At 36.3% G+C, this 21,676-nt stretch overlaps 2 protein-coding genes across 7 annotated transcripts in view; both read left to right on the top strand.

The window, feature by feature from the left end:
• The window catches only part of STAU2 (staufen double-stranded RNA binding protein 2), a 308,534-nt gene that overhangs the window by 2,331 nt on the left and 284,527 nt on the right, over nt 1-21,676 (top strand). The window contains exon 1 of one of the 2 annotated variants that reach the window (XM_019807357.2): nt 15,666-15,793. The exons of the other annotated variant lie outside the window; for it this stretch is intronic. The gene's annotated coding sequence lies outside the window, so the exon portion shown is untranslated. Of the gene's footprint in view, nt 1-15,665; nt 15,794-21,676 lie in introns of those variants that run through there. 2 annotated transcript variants of the gene reach the window in all.
• Nucleotides 1-21,676, top strand: part of UBE2W (ubiquitin conjugating enzyme E2 W) — a 140,587-nt gene that overhangs the window by 118,464 nt on the left and 447 nt on the right. Inside the window, exons 7-9 of one of the 5 annotated variants that reach the window (XR_004627817.1) lie at nt 265-322; nt 2,434-2,748; nt 15,645-15,779. The exons of 1 other annotated variant lie outside the window; for it this stretch is intronic. The gene's annotated coding sequence lies outside the window, so the exon portion shown is untranslated. Of the gene's footprint in view, nt 1-264; nt 323-2,433; nt 2,749-15,644; nt 15,780-21,676 lie in introns of those variants that run through there. 3 more of the 5 variants (XR_004627816.1, XR_004627818.1, XM_034668207.1) reach the window with 3 other exon arrangements.

The raw sequence follows: 21,676 nt of genomic DNA, 5'->3' as shown, positions 1-21,676 counted from the left end.
GTGTGTTCCTAGAACTACTTAAAAACAAGGCTATTGAAATATTTTACTTGATGCTAATTCTGCCTGACATGATTATTATCAGGGACCACGGGAATGTTGTGTTGTCCTATTATAGAGATGACACTTCTGCCTTTAAATTGTAACTCTTCATTTTTACTTTTGCCTTTTAAGAATGTGTGTTGTTCATGTGCTACTCATGTAGAAAAATTAAGTAGTAGAGATAAGGGAAAAAAAATCACAAATAATTCCACTATTCTTTTACAGAGATAATCACTGCTAACATTTTGGGGTCTATACTACTTCTAGATTTTTTTCTATGCAGGTATGTTTTTATGTGACTATATGTTACTTTAAAAAACTGGGATTATATAATATTCTGAAGTGATTTAATAATTCGTAGTTTGGAATTACTAAAATTTGTTTAATCAAACCCTTCTTGTTGGACAGATTTTGTATTACAGTTAGTGCCACAGTGATTTTTTTTTCTTTTTTTGCATATAACTATGTTCCTTTGTCCAGTATTTTCTTATAAGTAATTATTAGAAGTGGAAATCCTGGTCAAACGGGTATGCAAATTTTAAAGATATTTGATGCATAAATACCAAAAATACAAAAAAAATCTATTAGAATGCCTGTTTTCTTACTTTCTGACAAATTTTCAATGTTTGCCAATCTGTCTGACAAAAAGTGATATTTTAATTTGCTTTTCTGTGATTTGCTTCTATTTGTTGTTCTTTTGTGTTTTGTCTTTTTGTGAATTGTTTATATGTGTCTAGTGGTAACTTTTCCTTTTTATTTGTAAATAAAATTTTTTGGATTATACCCCCTTGAGAATTTTCTGAGCTACTATTTATAATTATTACTTTATATTTTTCATTCATTATTCAACAAATAACTAGTGGGAATCTGTGTTTCCACGGTACTGTACTAAGTAGGAGTTTGGTATATTTTGAACCTTTCTCCCTGGTGATTAATTTAAACCCCCAGGGAAAGGAAACCCATTTTAACATTAAGCTGTAGGAAATATAAATTAAGAAGGCACGTGTGCTGTGAAATAATATTTTTAAATGAGTGGCTGAAATAAGGGAGAGTTTTTGGGATCAGTTAATGAGGCAGACCTGACAGGGCATGTGTCTACAGCGTTTAAGGGGAAGCCTTAATATAAATTAAGAAGGCACGTGTGCTGTGAAATAATATTTTTAAATGAGTGGCTGAAATAAGCCAGAGTTTTTGGGATCAGTTAATGAGGCAGACCTGACAGGGCATGTGCTACAGCGTTTAAGGGGAAGCCTATATTAGGCAGCTGTAGCATTGGGAGAGCCCAGCAGGAGGGGATTAACAGAAGGCTCTGTAGTCTGGTGGATTCTTTGAAAGAGTTTTTGTTGGGAACATGGGAACTAAGAGAAATCTTGAAGAGCTGACTCAAGTGGAATGGGAGGACAGGCAGGACAAAACAGTATTTCAATGCCAGAAGAGTAGGAGAACCCTATAGGGCAAGAGGGAGCCAGGTGTTATGTAGGAAGAATAAAGGTGTACCAAGATACACTGTAAAGTGTAAAGCTAGGGTACGATTATCAAGAAATTAAGGCCTAGAGTTTAAGGGATAATGATACTTATCTCACAGGTTTGTTGTGAGGAGTAATTGAACTAATAACAAAGGCAAAATGCTTAGCATTGGCCCTGGTACTGTTGCTACTGGTATTAATATTGCTGTTGCTATTGCTCTCTGGCTCTGGAGATTGTTGAGAAAGGAGGGCAGACATTTAGGTTAGTCATTAGAGTAGAGTAGTTGTTTGGGGGAATGAAAAGCACTTGGATGTTTTTCAAGTCCAGGTCTGCTGTAAGTGCTCTCCTCTTTCTTGCCATAGGCACCAAGAACTCTATTCTTTCCTCTTAAAAGCTGCTGCTACTTACTCTTAGTTATTTTATCCAAGTCTGGCTGTGGAGTAGAATCTGCAATCTGCCAATCTGTCTCGAAGCTGTAGGATGCCATCTATAGATTGAGGACTAAAAAAATAACATAAGGAAGTTAAAATATGTAAGAAGGACTTTGGCTTTCTGCTGTGTTGGCATAACAGGATTTTTCCTCTGTGTGGCCAGCTTCCAAGATGGCCCTAATGATCCCTGCTTCCTGATATACCATTGTGTAATGCTTTCACACATTGTGTGGCCAATAGAATGTGGTGGAAGTGATGGATCATTTCCAAGGATAGGTTATAAAAGACATTGTGGCTTTTGCCTCTTCTCTGTCCCTTTGTGCTGCCCTCCCCTCTCCCTGCTCCACCTCTTGCTCATTCAGAGTAGTTAGCTGCCATGTTGTGAATGGCTCTGTGGAGAGGCCCATGTAGTGAGAAATTGAGGCCTCCTGCCAACAACTAACAGGGAACTGAGGCCTCTAGCCAACAGTGTGTGACTGAGTCTTCTTGGAAGCAGATCTTCCAGCCCTTGTCAAGTTTCCAGCTGTAAACTACTGGCCCATCGACATCTTGACTGCAACCTCATGAGATATCCTGAGCCAGAACCACCTAGCTAAGCTGCTTCTTGATTGCTGAACCTCAGAAACTGTGTGAAAAAAAAAATAAATGCTTGTTTTTTAAGATGCTAAGTTGGGGGTAATTTGTTATGCAACAATAATATACCCTTCCTCCTTAAACAACTTGAGAACATATAAATATGTAAACAATGATTTTTAGACATTGGATGGCAGGTGGCATCAGACTGATCCCTGAGAGAATGGAAACAAATGAGGTAAGCCCTTCTATGACACCAGTTTACAGTAGAGCCTAGAGGTTGTTTATAGGCTGCAGTGCAAGGAGGTGGAACCAAAACAGAGCCCACCTTTGTTGAGATTAGGAAATAAAGACAAGTGTTTGGGAAGGCCAAGATGGTTAGAATTGCAGGGCAGAGTGCCAGAGAGAAGAGACTTGGGGGAAGAGGGGTGAGTATATAGGTAAGTAGAAAAGTGCACTCAAGCATGAAAACATTCTGGAGATCTGCAAAGGGTGCTTCTTGAGTTTTTGGCTGCATTATGATCTGTAGATGCATGACAAGACCTAGTCAAAGTCAGGGAAAGAACTACTGGAAAGCAGTAAGAAAACAATTTCCAGAATTCATACAAGGGATTAATAGTTTGTGTCTAGACTATCCAGAGTCTAAAGACCTTGTAATACATGAGGCATTGGGAAGAGTCCTCAGAAGGCTTCGAGTGGTCCCAAGTAACTTAACTGTGCACCAGAATAAAGTCCAGCATTAGAGGAATGCAAGACAATTCAGAATCCAACAATAAAATTTATGGTTTTAATCATTCACTCAAAAATTATAATGCTTGTTTCACCTTAAATAAGGACAGATCAGTAAGGAAATAGAGGACTTGAACAACACTATAAGCCAGTTAGACTTAATAGACATACACAAAACACCCAGTACACATTTTTTTCAAGTGCACATGAGACATTCTACAAGGGATAGTCCATATGTTAGACTACAAAAAAATCTCAATACATTTTAAATAATTGAAATCATAAAAGTATCTTCAGTCACAGTGGAATGAAGCTAGAAGTCAATAAGAATACCTGAAAACTCACAATTATGTAGAAATTAAACACTACACTCATAAATAACAGGTCAAAGAAGAAATCACAGGGGAAATTAGAAAATAATTACAGACAAATGAAAATGAAAACACAGTATACCATAATGTAATGAGATACAGCAAAAACAGTGCTCAGAGGGAAATTTATAGCAGTAGATACCTATATTTAAAAAGAAGAACTCAAAAGAACTCAAATCTGATTTTTCACCTTACGGAAAGTAGAAAAAGAGGAGCAAATCAAACCCAAAGCAAGCCAAAGAAAGGAAATAATAAAGATTAAAGTGGAGATAAGTGAAAATAGAGTATAGGAAACAATATGATAAGCAAAACCAGAAGTTGGTTCTTTGAGATCAACAAAATCGACAGACCTTTACCTAGGCTGACGAAAGGGGAAAAAAAGGAAAGACACATATATCTAAAATCAGAAATGAAAGTGGAGATATTGCTGCTGACCTTAAGGAAATAAGGAAGGTTATAAAATAATACAATGAACAACTGTATATCAACAGATTGGATAACCTACATGCAATGGACATATTCCTAGAAACACAGATTACCAAAACTGACTCAAGAAACAATCGAAAATATGAACTGACGTATAATAAGCAAACAGATTGGATTAATAATAATAATTTAAAAATCCCTCCCAAACAAAGAAAAGTCCAGGACCAGATGGCATTACTGATGAATTTTATCAAACATTTAAAGAAGAATTAACACAAATTCCTCTGAGACTCTTCCCAAAAATAGGAGAACAGAGAATACTTCCTAACTCAGTGAGACCAGCATTACTCTAATATCAAAGCCAGACACCATGAAAAATAATATGGAAACTATAGATTGATATCCTTATGAGTATCGATGCAGAAATCCTCAACGAAACACTAAGATGCTGAATCCAACAATATATTCAAATGGTTTTATCCCATGACCAAGTGGGATTTATCCAGATGGGAATGCCAGAGCAGTTCAACGTAGGAAAATCAATCAGTGTAATACACTGCATTAATAGGAGGAAGGGAAACAGGCAAACAGACATCACTAGTTAGTATGGGAGACTTGACAAAATGTTTGTAATAGGAACACTCTAGAACTAGGAAGAGAAGGGAACTCCTTCAATAGATAAAGGAATTTATGAAAAACCCACAACTAACATCCAATTCAGTAGTGAAAGACTGAAAACTTTTCCCTATGATCAGGAACAAATGAGGGTGCCTATTTTCTTTCTTTCTTTTTTTTTTTTTTAAAGATTTTATTTATTTATTTGAGACAATGAGCAATAGAGAGCACAAGTGGGAGGAAGAGCAGAGGAAGAGGTAGAAATAGACCCCCCCTTCACTGAGCAGGGAGCTCAATGTGGGGCTTGATCCTGGCACTCTGGGATCATGACCTGAGCTGAAGGCAAGTGCATTACTGACAGCCACCCAGGTGCCCCAAGGGTGCCTATTTTCACATTGCTATTTAACATTGTGGTAGTAGTTATAGCCAGAGAAGTTAGGCAAGACAAAGAAAACATCCAAATTGGAAAGGAAGAAGTAAAGTTATTTCTATTTGTAGACAGCATGATCCCATATATAGAAAACCCCAAAGAATCCACAAAAACCCACTAGAGCTAATACACAAATTCAGAAAAATTGTAGGTACAAGGTCAACACACAAAATAAATTGCATTTCTGTATACCAGTGGTGAATAATCCAAAAACGAAACTAAGAAAACTGTTCCATTTAATATCGTCCAAAAGCATAAGGAGTTGAAAGATTGGTGCACTGAAAACTATAAAACATTGTTGAGAGAAATTAAAGAAGACCTAAATAAATGGAAAGACATTCTGTGTTTATAGATTGGAAGACTTAATATTGTTGAGGTGGCAATACTATGCAAAACAAGGTACAGATTAAATGCAATCTTTATCAGAATTTTAGTGATCTTTTTGAAGAACTGGAAAAGCAGATTCTTAAATTCCTGTGAAATTGCAGTGGGCCCAAATAGCCAAAACTCTGTTCTTGAAAATGAATAGAGTTGGAGGTCTCATACTTCCCCATTTCAAAACATTATAAAGCTACAGTGGTCAAAACAGTGTGGTACTGACGTGAGGATAGACATATAAACCAATGGAATAGAATTGAGAGGAGAGAAACTAATAAATAAAACTTACACTGTATATAACATATATATATATATATCTATATATATCTACAATGATCATATCTACAAATGATCTTTGACAAGAATGCCATGGCCACTCAATTCAAGAAGGAACAATTCTTTAACAGATAGTTTTGGGAGAACTAGATATCCACATGCAGAAGAATAAACTTGGATCCCTGCTTCACAGCACATTAAAATATCAACTCTAAATGGATCAATGACCTAAATGTAAGAATTAAAGTCCTGACAACTCAACAACAAAACTACAAACAACCCATGAAAAATGGGGAAAGGACTTGAATTGACAATTCTCTAAAGAAGATATACAAATGACCAATGTGCATGTGGGTTTTTTTTTTAATTTTTAAATTTTTTTAGTTTTTAGATTTTAAAAAATTTATTTATTTGAGAGAGAGAGAATGGACAGGGAGAGCGGTAGAGGGAGAGGGAGAAGCACACTCCCTGCTGAGCAGGGAGCTTGATGCGGGGCTCGATCCCAGGATGCTGGGATAATGACCTGAGCCGAAGGCAGATGCCCAACCAAATGAGCCACCCAGGCACCCCGGCCTATATACATATGAAGAAATACTCAGCCTTGTTAATGAAAGGGAAATGCAAATGCAAGCCACGATGACCTACCACTTCATGCCCACTAGAATGGCTAGAGTAAAAAACAAAAACTGTAACAAGTGTTGGTGAGGATGTAGAAACAAATGCTTGTACATTGCTGGTGGGATTGTAAAATGGTTCACCTTCTGTGGAAAAGTTTGGCAGTTCTTTAAAAAATTAAACATAGAATTAGCATATGACCCAGTCATTCCTAGGTGTATGCCCCAAAGAACTGAGAACAGGTCCTCATACATATGTACACACTTGTTCATAGTAATACTATTTACAGTAGTCAAATAATGGAAGCAGCCCAAATGCCTGTAGATGGATGAATGGATAAACAAATTTTGGTATACACATACTATTGACTATTATTCATCTATCTCTTAAAAAAAACAAAACAAAACTGAAGTACTGATACATGCTGCAGTGTGGTGAACCTTAGAAACATTTTGCTAAGTGAAATAAGTCAGACACAAAGGTCGCATATTGTATGATTCCATTTATATGAAATATCCATAATGAGTAAACCTGTATAAACAGAACTCAGATTGGTGTTTTCCAGGGCCTAGGGGTAAGGGAAATAGGGAGCAGCTGCGTAATGGGTACAGAGTTTCTTTTTGGGGTGATAAAAATGTTTTGGAACTAGATAGAGGTAGTAGTTGCACAACATTGTGAATGTACTAAATGCTGCTGATTTGTTCATTTAAAAATGTTTAATTTGATGCTATGTCAATTTCACCTCAAAAAAAAAATTTAAGGAGTTGGCTTCAAGATGGTGATGTAGGAAGATTCTGAGCTTGCTCCTCCCATAACAAACAACTACATATGTTATGATTTCCTCTGAAAAAGACCACAAGACTGGATGAACAGAGCCTCTTCAGCAAAGGACAAAAAAGATAGCATTGAGATGGGGAGAAGAGGCAGAGACATCATCTTGTGAAAACACCCATCCCAGGTGTGATACACAGTCAGGAGGGAACTCAGAAATACAAAACTTTTCCCAAGGAGCAGGAGGTTGGTGCTTCACAACAGGCATCCCAATCCTTAGGTACTGTATTAGAGAGATAAGCCACCGAAACACCAGGCTTTGACAACCACCTGGGATTATATCCAGAGAAACCATAGAACTAGGGAATGGAGAACCCACTCTTAAAGTGTTCGCACATATACTCACCCCAGGACCAGCACAGAAATACCAATTTGAAAAGTGCCTTTGTGAAGAAGACCCACTTAGTGATTTTAAGGCATCTGTCAGGCAGGAAACTGTTGGGACTCTCTCTGGAGGTGGAGACATTAGTGGGTGCCATATTTGTGACCTCATCCTACCTTGCTAATGTTGGTGCTGGTGGGAACCATTTTGTAATTGTCTCTCAAATTGCCGAAGCCAGTGGGTGCACCCAGCTGAGAACCCTGGCCACTCCCACCCTGCAATCACATGTTGCAGCCAGGTGAAAGTTCCACACAGCCACATGCTGCACCTGAGTCAGGTGCCAGCCTCACTCACCCTATGCTGCAGACATGGTGTCACCACAGTAGACAGTGCATACACCCACAGAGGGGATTTAGCTCTGGTGGTCAGAGGGGATTTTGCTTTTGAGGTGCATGTGACATCTCCTACACAAGGCTAGGAGAGGTAGCTGATTTGCCTGATCTGTAGAAACAAACAGGAGCCAGGCAAAAGGAGGTGACAGAGAATATATTCCAAATGAAAGAACAAGATAAAACATCAGAAAATGACATTAATGAAATGGAGATGAGCAAATCAACCTGATAAAGAATTCAGAGTTACAGGCCATAAAGATTCTCACTGAACTTTGAAGAAGAATAGATGAACACAGTGAGATCTTTCGTAAAGAGACAATGTAAGAAAGGTCAAACAAGTTATAGAGCTGAAGAGTCAAATAACTGAAAATACACTAGACAGGTTTAGCAGCAGCCTGGATGAACTGAATATTGGATCAGTGAGCTGATGATCAGCTGATGACAAAGCAGTAGAACTCATGTAGAGACAATAGTGAAAAGAAAAAAAGAATTAAAAAGAATGAACATAACTTAAGGGGCCATTGCGACAACATCAAGTGGAATAACATTCACTTTATATGGGTCCTAAAAAGAAATAAAGGAGCAGAAGACTTTTCTGAAGAAATAATGGCTGAAAACTTTCCTAATCTGGGGAAGGAAATAAACATACACGTCCAGGAAACTTGGCGAATTCCAAATAAGATGAATCCAAAGAGATACATATCAAGATACATTATAATTAAAATGGTTAAAGTTAAGGAGAGACCCTTAAACATAGCAAGAGAAAAACAACTAATTACATAAAAAGGAAACCTCATAAGGCTATCAGCAGAGTTTTCAGCAGAAACTTTGCAAGCCAGAAGTGGGTGGCATGACATATTCAAAGTGCTGAATGGAAAAAAAATTCAAGAATTCTTTATTTGGCAAGGTTATTCAGAATTGAAGGAGGGATTAAGAATTTTTCAGATAATCAAAAGCTAAAGGAGTTCATCACTATTAAACCAGTCTTATAAGAAATGTTTAAAGGGATTTATCTAAACAAAAGAAATGGCATTAATAACAATATATGAAAGTAAAAATCTCTTTGGAAAAGGTAAGTATGTATTAAAAGTAGTGGATCAGGGGTGCCTGCGTGGCCCAGTCATTTAAGTGTCCAACTCTTGATTTCGGCTCAGGTTCTGATCTCAGGGTTGTGAGATCGAGCTCCCCATGAGGCTCTGAGCTGGGTGTGGAGCCAGCTTGAGATTCTCTCTCTTCCTCTCTGCCCCTCCCCACCCAAAAGAAAAGTAAATAAATAAAAGTAGAGGATCAATCACTTATAAAGCAAGTAGGAAGCTCAAGAAAAGACAAAAATAATAAAGTTAACTAAAACTATGATAGTTAAGGGCGCCTGGGTGGCTCAGTCGTTAAGCGTCTGCCTTCGGCTCAGGGTGTGATCCCAGAATCCTGGGATCAAGCCCCACATCAGGCTCCTCCACTGGGAGCCTGCTTCTTCCTCTCCCACTCCCCCTGCTTGTGTTCCCTCTCTCGCTGGCTGTCTCTCTCTCTGTCAAATAAATAAATAAAATCTTAAAAAAAATATGTCTTGGAATATGTTCACATTTAATTGCTAGCAATTCAAAGTAGCCCATTCTATACATAGTAAGCTATATATGAATCTCATGGTAACCACAAAGCAAAAATTTACAACAAATACACAAAAGAAAATGAGAAAGGAATCTGAACATAACAGTAAAGAAAGCCATCAAACCACAAGGGAAGAGAAGAAGGGAACAGAGGAACTATGAAAACAGTCAGAAAACAATGAGCAAAATGGAAATAAGTACATACTTATAAATAATCACTGTAACTGTAGATGGACTAAACTCTCCAATCAAGACACAGTGGTGGAATGGGGGAAAAAAAAAAAGCAAGACCTATCTATATGCTGCCTACAGGAATATCACTTCAGAAGTAAGGACATACACAGAGTAAAAATGAAGGGATGGAGAAAGCTATTCCATGCAAACAGGAATGAAAAGAAAGCTGGAGGGGTTCCTGGCTGCTCAGTTGGTGGAGCATGTGACTCTTGATCTCAGGGTCATGAGTTGAAGCCCCTTGTTGGGTGTAGAGCTTATTACAAAAAAGAAAAGAAAGCTACTATAGCCATACTCACAGCAAACAAAATAGACTTTAAAATAATCATAATAATAGACAAGGGTATTACATAATGATAAAGGAGTCAATCCAACAAGTAGACATGACATTAATAAATATGTCTGCATCCAGCATAGGAACATCAAGACATATAAAACATATATTAACAGACCTAAAGGGGAGGAATTGATAGCAATACAATAATAGTAGGGGACTTTAACACCCCACTTATATCAATAAATAGATCATCCAGACAAAATTAATAAGGAATCATCAGCCTTAAATGACACCAGATGGACTTAATATATTCAGAACATTCCATTCAAAAGCAACAATACACAGTATTCTCAAATGCACATGATATATTCTCTAGGCTAGATCACATGTTAGGCCACCAGTTAAGCCTCAATAAATTAAAAAACGATTGAAATTCTATTGAGCATTTTTTCTGATCAAAGTAGTATGAAATTAGAACTCAATTACAAGAACAAAACTTGAAAAACCACTAAAATGGGGAGGTTGAATGACATGCTACTCAACATTTTTGTCGTTGAAGATAGCAAAGAAATAAATACTGAGAGACAAATGAAAATAGAACTCTGACGTAACAAAATCTTTGGGATATAGCAAGAGCAATTCTAAGAATATTATAGTAATACAGGACTACCTCAAGAAACCAAAATCTCCAGCAATCTAACTTTATACCTGAAGGAGCTAGATAAAAAGAACAAATGAAGCTCAGAGTTAGTAGAAGAAAAGAAATAACAGAGATCAGAGCAGAAATAATTGAATAGAGACTGAGAAACAATAGAAAAAATTAATAAAGCTAAGAAATGGTTCTTTGAAAAGATAGTTGACAAACTTTTAGTCAGACTAGCCAAGAAAAAAGAGAAGGTTCTAATAATCAAAATCAGAAATTGAAAGAGGAGAAATTATAGCTGACACCACAGAACAAAGGATCATAAGAGACCACCGAGAAATGTATGCTAACAAATTGTATAACCTAGAGGAAATGGATAAGTTCCTAGGAACATACAGTCTCCTAGGACTGAATCATGTAGAAATAGAAAATCTGAATGAACCCACTACTACTAAAGCGATTGATCAGTAATCAAAAATCTTCCAACAAGCAAAAGTCCAAGACCAGATGGTTTCAGTGGTGATTTCTACCATACAGTCAAAAAGATTTAATACCTATCTTTCTCAAACTCTTCCAAAAAATCGAGGAGGGAATACTTCCAAACTCATTTTATGAGGCCGGCATTACCCTGATAGCAAACCAGACAAGGACACCACATAAAAAATTTTTAAAAAATTACAAGCCAGTATCATTAATGAATATTGATGCAAAAATAATAATTCTTCTTCTTTTTCTTCTTCTTCTAAAGATTTTTATTTTATTTGACAGACAAGATATTAAACATCGCTCACATTTAGTGAGAGAGGGAACACAAGTAGGGGGAGTGAGAGAGGGAGAAGCAGGCTTCCTGCCAAGCAGGAAACCCAATGTGGGGCTTCATCTGAGGACCCTGGGATCACGACCTGAGCCAAAGGCTGATACTTAACCGCCGAGCCACCCAGGTGCCCCTGATGCAGAAATTCTTAACAAAATGTTAGCAAACTGAATTCAATAATACGTTAAAAGGATAATAAGCCATGATCAATTGGGGTTTATTTGAGGGATGCAAGGATGGTTCAACATCCACAAATCAACCAACAGGATACACCACTTTAACAAAATGAAGGAAAGAATTTTATGATCATTTTTATAGATGCAGAAAAAGCATTTGACAAATTTCAACATATATTTTTGATAAAAACTTAAAGTGAAGTGGGTACAGAGGGAACATACTTCAACATAACAAAGGCCATATATAGTAAACCCATAGTTAACATCATACTCGGTTGTAAGCAGCTAAAAGTCTTCCCTCTAATATCAGGAACAAGACAAGCATGCCAACTCTCACCACTTTTATTCAACATAGTGTTGGAAATCCTAGCCACAACAATTGGTAGGAAAAAGAGATAGCATCCAGTTTGGAAAGGAAGAAGTAAAGCTGTCACTACTTAAAGATGACATGGATGCTATATATAGAAAACCTAAAAGACTTCACCAAAACCTGTTAAAACTAATAAATGAGTTCAGTAAATTGATGCGACATAAAAATCAACATAGAAATCTGTGGAGTTTCTGTAATGAGTTATCAGAAAGAATAATTAAGAAAGCAGTCCCATTTATAATTGTATAAAAAAGAATAAAGTACCTAGGAATAAATTTAACCAAGGAGGTTTAAGACCTATACACTGAAAACTAAGACATCATGAAAGAAATTGAAGAGGACACAAATGTAAATAAATACCATGCTCATGGAAGAATTGATATTAAAATGTCCATACCACCCAAAGCAGTCTGCAGATTCAGTACAATCTCTATCAAAATTCAAACGGCATTTTTGACAAAGCTAGACCAAATAATTCTAAATTTATATGGAACCACATCCTCACCAATACTTCTTTTTTTTCTTTTTTTCTCCTTCCTTTCATCCTTCCTTCTTTTATCTTTTTGCTTCTCTTCTTTTCTCTTTTCTTGTTAATGGTCATTCTAATGGGTGTGAAATGGTATTTCATTGTGGTTTTGATTTGCATTTTTCTGATGATTAGTGATGTTTAGTATCTTTTCATATGCTTGTTGGCCATTTGTGTATCATCTTTGAAGAAATGTCTATTCAAGTTCCTTGCCCATTTTTTAATTGGGATTTATTTTTTTGTTGCTCTTGTTGAGATGTAAGTGTTCTTTATATATTCTGGATATCAGTCCCTTACCCAGGTATGTGATTTGCAATGGAAACAACTTTTTTTTTTTTTAAAGATTTTATTTATTTATTTGTGTGAGAGAGAGAAGAGAGAGTGTGCACACAAGCAGGAGGAGTGGCAGGCAGAGAGAGAAGCAGGCTCTCTGCTGAGGAAGGAGCCTGATGTGGGACTTGATTCCAGGACCCTGGGATCATGACCTGAGCTGAGGGCAGATGTTTGACTGAGCCACCCAGGCATTCCTGGAAACAACTTTTTTTTTTTTTTTAAAGATTTTATCCATTCATTTGAGAGAGAGGGAGGGGCAGAGGGCAAGGGAGAAGCAGACTCCCTGCTGAGCAAGGAGCCTGACATGGGGCTTGATCCCAGGACCCTGAGATCATGACCTTAGCTGAAGGCAGATGCTTAACCAACTGAGCCACCCAGGTGCCCCTGGAAACAACTTTTGAGAAGCAAAGTCAGAGAATTTATTTTCAGCAGACTTGCACTGCAAGAAATCTTGAAGTTATTTAGGCAGAAGGAAAGTACTAACAGGTAGAAATTTGGATCTGTGAAAAGGAATAAAGAGTGCAAGAAATGGCTAAATATGGGGTAAACATAAAAGATATTTTCTTAATTTTTAAACTTTTCAAAAGATAGTTGATTGTTTAAAACGAAGATAACAACAATGAATTTGCGGCTTATAGCATACATGGAAATAGATTGACTGATGTCAATAGCATAAGGAATGGTACAGGAGAAAGGAAAGTATAGTATTGTTAGGTGCCTGTACTGTGCACAAAGTGGTATAATATTTATTTGAGTGTAGGCTTTTATAATTTAGAGCAATTGCTATTTAAAAATAAAGAAAAATTACTTATAAGCCCATGGGGGAGATGAAATTGAATATTAAAAACTAATCAGCCCACAAGAAGGTAGGCAAAGATGAAAAAAAATAAACAAGAGATGGGACAAAAGTAGCAAAATAGTAGGTTTAAATTTCACCTTTTTGATAATTAAATATAAATGATCTAAACAATCTAGTTAAAAAGTAAAGATACTCAGATTGGCTAGAAAAGTAATACTCAAATATATGGTGTCAAGAAACTTATTTGGGGGGCGCCTGGGTGGCACAGCGGTTAAGCGTCTGCCTTCGGCTCAGGGCGTGATCCCGGCGTTATGGGATCGAGCCCCACATCAGGCTCCTCTGCTATGAGCCTGCTTCTTCCTCTCCCACTCCCCCTGCTTGTGTTCCCTCTCTCGCTGGCTGTCTCTATCTCTGTCAAGTAAATAAATAAAAAAAAAAAAAAAGAAAGTTATTTGGAATATAAAGGTAAAAATAGACTTTTTAAAAAAGTACAAGGATGGGGGCGCCTGGGTGGCTCAGCCGTTAAGCGTCTGCCTTCAGCTCAGGTCATGATCCCAGGGTCCTTGGATCGAGCCCTACATCGGGCTCCCTGCTCTGCAGGAAGCCAGCTTCTCCCTCTCACATTCCCCTTGCTTGTGTTCCCTCTCTCGTGGTCTCTCTCTGTCAAATAAATAAATAAAATCTTAAAAAAAAAAAAAAGTACAAGGATGGTCTGCATCTGGCTCATATGTAGTAACAGGGACTGTATTTATACTTATTATGGAACAGTCCCCTGCTCCACAAAACAAAGTACACCAAACCATAGTTCTGAAGACACTGCATATGAGGCAGTGATGGCCAGTGATCCTTGAGTGGGGAGAAACAAGTGAGGTGAGCCTTACAATTGTCCCAGCCTCCTGCACTGAGAGACTTAACCAGGATGTGGCACAGGCAGTGAGAACTGAGATGTGGAGTTTGGCACATCCTTCTGGTTGAGGTGATGTTGTTGCTCTGGAACTGAGTCACAAATTAGAAAAGCAAGAGAACAAAGTATTTCCAAGTCACTTAATTGCATCCCAGAACAGAGTTCAGGAAGATTTGTAGGAGTGGGAAATACCAGCATACAACAAGTTAGACTTGGTAGTGTATGTCATTCAGTTAAAGACTCCCATATATGCACAGGATCCTAAAAACATGACCCATAGTGAAAATAATCAATCACAGGGACACAGAATTGACACAGATGATAGAATTAGCAGAGGATGTTGAAAGTGTTTGTTGTAATTATATTCCATATGTTCAGAAAGTTAGAAACATGTAAGATGCAAAAAGATCCATATAGAACTTTTAAAGATGAAAACTATACATTTGAGATGAAGAATACACTGGATGAGGTAAATGGTAGATTAGATATTTCAGGAAGAAAGATTAATGAACTTGAAGGCATAGCAATAGAAACCATCCAGTAGAAACATACAGAGAAGAGAGAGGGAGAGAAAACATCAATTAGCTGTAGGATACCTTCAAAAATCAGATATATAAGTAATTAGAGTTCCTAAAAGAGGCAGATTACATAAAAATATATTTCCATTAATAGTGGCCAAAAACTTTCCAAATATGTTTCATTAAGATGAAACCATAGACCAGAACTTTCCAAATAAGTTTTATTAAGATGAAACTGTAAGAAAGTTCAATGAGCTACCAAGTATAAGAAATATAAAGGAAACTACACCAAGGCTCATCATAATCAAATTACCAAATACAAGTGATAAAGAGAAAATCTTAAAAGCAGTCAGAGGAAAAAAAAAGACATGATCAAGTTGTATGCATAGGAACAAAGATAAAGATGACATTAGATTTCTTTTCAGAAATAATATAAGCAAGAAAACAGTAGAATAGCATCTTTAAAGTACTGAAAGATGAAAAATAATCTCCCTAGGATTCTATATCTGGCAAAAATATGTTTCAGAAACCAACATGAAAAAATTCATTTTCAGACACAGAAAAGCTGAAGAAATTCAATGGTGTCACCCCCCGCCACACACTTTGGGAAAGTTTTAAAGTCTCTCCTTCGGATAGCCGCAAAATGATGCCAATTGAATTAAAAAAAAAAAAAAAAAAAAAGCAAGAAATGGTAACTACTTGGGTAAATATATAGAATTTGTTTCTTATTTAATCTCTTTAAAATGTAATTGTTTAAAGTCAAAATATTAACAAGATACTGTATGGTTTATAGCATACATAAAAATAAAATATGTGGTAACAGAAGCTTAAAGACCAAGGGAGAAATGGAAGTATATTATAAGACTCTTAAGCTTTACATTAGGTGGTGTAATATCTCTTAAAGGTAGACTGTGGTAAATTAAAGATATTGTAAACTCAGTAAAATAGGAAACTAAAGAGATATAAGTAATAAGCAAAGAAAAGTAGATAGAATTTAATCATACAGAACAATTCAAACAGAAGTCACGACAACATGAAAAGGGAAAGAAGATCAGCTGGGACAAATATAAATGGCAAGATGATATGTTCTAATGAGTAAGATGAAATGTTCTAAGGTGTAACTGCATTAAATATAAATATAAACAAATATAATATTCTCAGCACCCCAATTTAAAGCCCAAGATTGAATCAAAAGCGAGATCCAGCTGTATACTTGCCTACAAGAAGCACTTTTAACTATATACACAAATAGGTTAAAAGTAAAACGTGGAAAATGGTAGAACATGACCTATTTGACCTATTTGAAAGAAACTTGGAATGAGTTTATTAGTTTTAGACAAGGGAGATTTCAGTGTTACCTGGGATAAAGAAGGTCATTTCATAAAAATAATGGGGGCAGTGAATTAAGAGGACATAACAGGTTTAATGTTTTCGCACCTAATAACCGAACTTCAAAACATGCAAAACAAAATTTATAGAAATGCAAGGAGAAATTCACAATTAGAGATTTCAGTGATCCCTCTCAGTAATTGATATAAGTGGACAGAAAATTACCAGAGGTACAGTTGAGTTGGATGCTACTGTCAACCAACTTGACCTAACTAGATTTACAGAACACTCCACTCAAGAAGACCGGAAGACACATTTGTTCAGAAGTTTACACAGAATATTTACCAAGATAGACTATGTTTACCAAGATAGAACCATACAAGAAGTCTCAATAAATTCAGAAGGATTCAATTCATAAAGAATCTTTTCAGACCACAGTGGAATTAAATTAGAAATCATTAATAGAAAGATCCTTGGAAAAATTCCCAAATATTTGGAAATTAAATAGCATGCTTATAAGTAATCCATCGTTAGAAGAAGAAATCAAGTGGGAAATTGGAAAATATTTTAAACTGAATGAGAACAGAAAACAACATATTCAAGATGCTGCTAAAATAGTACTTAAAGGGAAATATGTAGCTCTAAATGTATTAGAAAAGAAGAAAGATCTCAAGTAAATGACTTTAGTTTCCCTTAAAAGAGTAGAAAAAGAAGAGCAAATTAATTCCAAAGGAAACAGAAGAGCATAATAGATAATCTGAATAGCCCTCTGTGTATTAAATAAATTGAAATTGTCATTAAAAATCTGCTTACAAAGAAAACTCCAGGGCTAGATAGTTTCCCTGGTCAATTATATAAAACCGGTGAAGGAAGAAATAGGAAGGAGGTATAGGAAGAAATAATATCAATTCTACATCAACTTTTTAAAAATATTTGAAGTGGATGGAATATTTTCTAAAGCCTATAATGCTAGCATTACTGAGAAACCAGAAGCAGGCAAAGACATAAGTAAACTTCAGAATACTACTATTTGTGAACTTAGATGCAAAAAATCTAAACCAGGGGTACCTGGGTGGCTCAGTCATTAAGCATCTGCCTTCGGCTCAGGGCGTGATCCTGGCGTTCTGGGATCGAGCCCCGCATCAAGCTCCTCTGCTGGAAGCCTGCTTCTTCCTCTCCCACTCCCCCTGCTTGTGTTCCCTCTCTTACTGGCTGTCTCTCTCTAATAAATAAATAAAATCTTAAAAAAAAATCTAAACCAGATTTCAGCAAATCAAATTCAGCAGTGTATTAAAAGGTTAATATGTCATGACCACTTGGTGTTTCTCCCAGGAATGCAAGGTTGGTTTAACAACAACAACAAAAAAAATCAGGATGCCTGGGTGGCTCAGTGCATTAAGCGTCTGCCCTCAGCTCAGGTCCAGATCCCAGGGTCCTGGGATCAAGTCCCACATTGGGCTCCCTGCTCAGAGGGGAGCCTGCTCTTCCCTCTGCCTGCCACTCCCCCTGCTTGTGCTCTCTCTCCCTCTGACAAATAAATAAAATCTTTTAAAAAATCAATATGATTCATCATATTTAGAAACTGAAAAGTAAAAATCATGATCATCTCAGTAGATGCAAAAAAAATCATTTGAGTAGTCCAATAAATATTCCTGATTTAAAAAAAAAAACCCTTTAGCAAACTAGGAATAGAAGTGAGATTCCTCACTGATAATGGACATTCATGACAAACCTCATTTACTGACATTGTACTTACTGGTGAATGATTGAATACTTTTTTTATACAATCAGAAGCAAGATAGAGATGTTTGCTTTCACCAGTCTTATTCAGCATTGTCCTGGGGGTTCTAGCTAATGCAATCAGGGAAGAAAAAAATATGTTATTCATATGGGAAACGAAGGAATAAAACTAACCTTATTCATAGATGGCCCGATTATCTATGTCAAAAATCTCACAGACTCTTATTAGCACTAATTGAATGAGTTCAGTAAAGTTGAAGTATACAAGATTAATATACAAAAATCAGGTGGGTTTCTGTAAAGTAGCAAGGAGCAATCAAATTGAAATAGAAATTGCCATTTAAAAAATAAAAAATAGGAAATACAATAAATCTAACAAAATATGTTAAGGAGAATTGAAAACTATAAAATACTGCTGAAAGTGAAGGATACGTAAATACGTTGAGAGATATAATTGATACAAATTCTGTATTTTGAATTAAACTATGTGCTAAAATTTATTTGTAATCCCCAAATCAGTACTTGCAGTGCTTTGCAGAGTGGCACAAAATTTGAGTTGCCTGATGTGCACAGTTCGAACTGAGGATGAACATTCTGTTTTCTTGTTTGAGCTCTCATGCCTTACGCAAATGTCCTTTTCTTGCTGTGTTTAGTGTCACATTTTTAGCATTTTTATGTTTTTTGTTGGTGATTTAGCTGTTTAAAATATCTCCTGAGCATGGTGCTGAAGTGTTGTGTAGTATTCCTAAAGCACAAGAAAGTTGTGATGTGCCTTTTGTAGAAAGTACACGTATTTAGATAAACTCTGAGTTCAGTGTTAATGAATCAATGATATATACTAAGTGGGGGATCTATAACCAGAAACACACAAAAAACAAGGTTATATATTGATTGAGAAAAATACTATGACTAGAGGTTTGTTGGAACCTGTCTTTCCCCTAGCAGCAGTGGTTTAATATTTGATAATTCACTGTTCATGGTGACATTAGAAAACATAATTATCATTGAGATGTTATAGATATTATTTCAATATTGACAGTTAACTGTATAACCTGTACAGGAGTTGAAAAACTCAACTTTGTTAAAATGTTGATTTTTACCAAATTAATCTGTAGACTCAAGGGAATTCTTCCCTAATCCTTGCAGGCATTTTTGCCTAAAATAAAATCATATGTAAATGCAAGAACTTAGAATAGCCCAAAACAAGTGTGAAAAAGAACAGTGTTGGGGGGCCAACACTACCTAATTTCAAGAAATATTATAAAGCTGCAGTAAAAGCAGCATTGGCTTAAAAATAGACAAATAGATCAATGAAACATAAAAGATAGTCCAGAAATAAACCCACTTACATATCGATAACTGATTTTGACAAAGCCATAAAAAGTAATACAGTGGAAAAAAATAATAGCATTTTTCACAAATAGTGCTTGAGCACTAGACATTGATCTACAGAAAATGGAATTGAATTCATATTTTGCACCATGTACAAAAATTAATTCAAAATGGCCCAGAGATCTAAATGTGCAACCTAAAACTATCAAGCTTCTGGAAGAAAACATAGGGGAACATCTTTGAGAACTTAACTAGGTAATGACTTCTTAGATACAACACCAAGAGCACAATATTATAAATGGACAAATTATCAAACTAGATGCTATTAAAATTAAAGTCTGCTCTTCAGAAGACACTGGTAAGAGATGAAGAGATGCCACATTCTGGGAGAAAATCTTTGTGAAACATATACCTAATAACTTATATTTAGAATAAAACAATAAGAAAAATAACCCAATTAAAAATGGATAAAATATTCAGATGGATGCTTCATTACAAGATAAATAAAGATAGTCTGTAAAAAATGAAAAGATGATCAACATATGTAGTCAGTAGGGAAATGCAAATGAAAATTACAGTGAGATACCATTACATAGCTATTAGAATGGCTAAAGTTAAGAAGACTGACCATATCAAATGTTGGTAAGGCTACACTGTATTTTAGCAGTGTTTAAATCCCAAGGTGGCTTCATTTGCAGAAGTCAGGGGTTGTAGACATGGCACTTATTGCCTGCTTTGAATCAGGTCCTTGAGCATCTTCTTGTGTTTTTCAGAACCTTGGTGGCCCCGTAAAGACTAGAAAGGACAATAGCAGAGTCAAACTTTTACACTGTAAACTATTCCTTACTTCTGGTATGGCTTTGTAAAATAATTCTTTAAATATAAAGGTTATATGTATACATATTCATTGTAAAAAGGTAAAACGGTGTGGTACTACAAAGTAGAAAGTGAGGATTCTCCAGATGCCTGGGTGGCTCAGTCAGTTAAGTATCTGCCTTTGGCTCAGGTCATGATCCCAGGGTCCTGGGATTGAGTCCCACCTCAGGCTCCTTGCTCAGCGGGGAGCCTGCTTCTCCTTCTGCCTTCCGCTTCCCCTGCCTGTGCTCTCTCTCTGTCAAGTAAATAAATAAAATCAAAGGGAAAAAAAAAAGAAAGTGAGGATTCTCTCTGTTCCCTGCCAGTTGCATTTCTTCTTTAATGCATGGGCACCTGTTTGATTTTAAAAAGAATTAAAATAAGATCAGACAGTGAGCTGTCCTATCTTTTTTTCATTTAACACTTTGTAATGTTTTCCGTGTTAGTGCATAGGCTCTGTACCTCATCTTTTCAAGGCTGCACATCCCATTGCAGTTTATTTAACTAATTATTGATGGATAAATATTTAGCTTGTTTACAGTTCTTGAATTACATTCTTGCTATGCAGATTGTCACTGTGTATCTTTTATGCAAGTCGTCCTGTAGTATGAATACCTGGATGTAGAATTGCTGTTCTAAAGATAGATGCAATTGAAACTTTTTTTTAGATTTACTTATTTATTTTAGAGATAAACTGTGTGTGTGTGGGGTGAGGGGCAGAGGGAGAGGGAGAGAAACTCAGGCTGATTCTGCACTGAGCGCAGAACCCATCACGGCACTCGATCTCACAGCCTTGAGATCTGAAACCAAGTGTCGGAGGCTTAACTGACTGCAACACCCAAGTGCCCTGCAATTGAAGCTTTAATCAGTATTGCCAGTTAGCTCACCAGAAAGTTTGTGCTAAGTTCTGTTTGCATCGGTAGAGTTTGCACCCATTTTCTTACATCCTTGCCAATACTCACATGTTCATTTTACCATCTCTATCAGTTTAGTGTGGTAAATTACATTTAACTGGAATTCAAATTTTTATTTCTTTAGACATTAGTTTTTTGAGCAGATGTGTTTATTCAAATTATATTTGCCCTTTTTTCTATTGGATTTAAATAATTATTTTTATCATCTTTGTGTTTTATGGATGTTAACAATTTTTCTTTACATGTTGCAATTATTTCTCCAGTTTGTAGATTTTTTTAAGCATCCTTTGTGGTATGTTTTGCTGGTATGGGAATTTTATATTTTTATGTTATTAAATCTGTCACCTTATCCCATTATGACTTTTAGGTTTCCCTTCTTACCTAGAAAAGTCATTTGTCTTACAGGATTATGCAGA

The sequence above is a fragment of the Ailuropoda melanoleuca genome, chromosome 9, assembly GCF_002007445.2.
Source record: "Ailuropoda melanoleuca isolate Jingjing chromosome 9, ASM200744v2, whole genome shotgun sequence".
Lineage (NCBI taxonomy): Eukaryota > Metazoa > Chordata > Mammalia > Carnivora > Ursidae > Ailuropoda > Ailuropoda melanoleuca.
The sequence above is the reverse complement of the archived record's forward strand: the minus strand, read 5'-3'. Positions and strand labels throughout refer to the sequence as shown.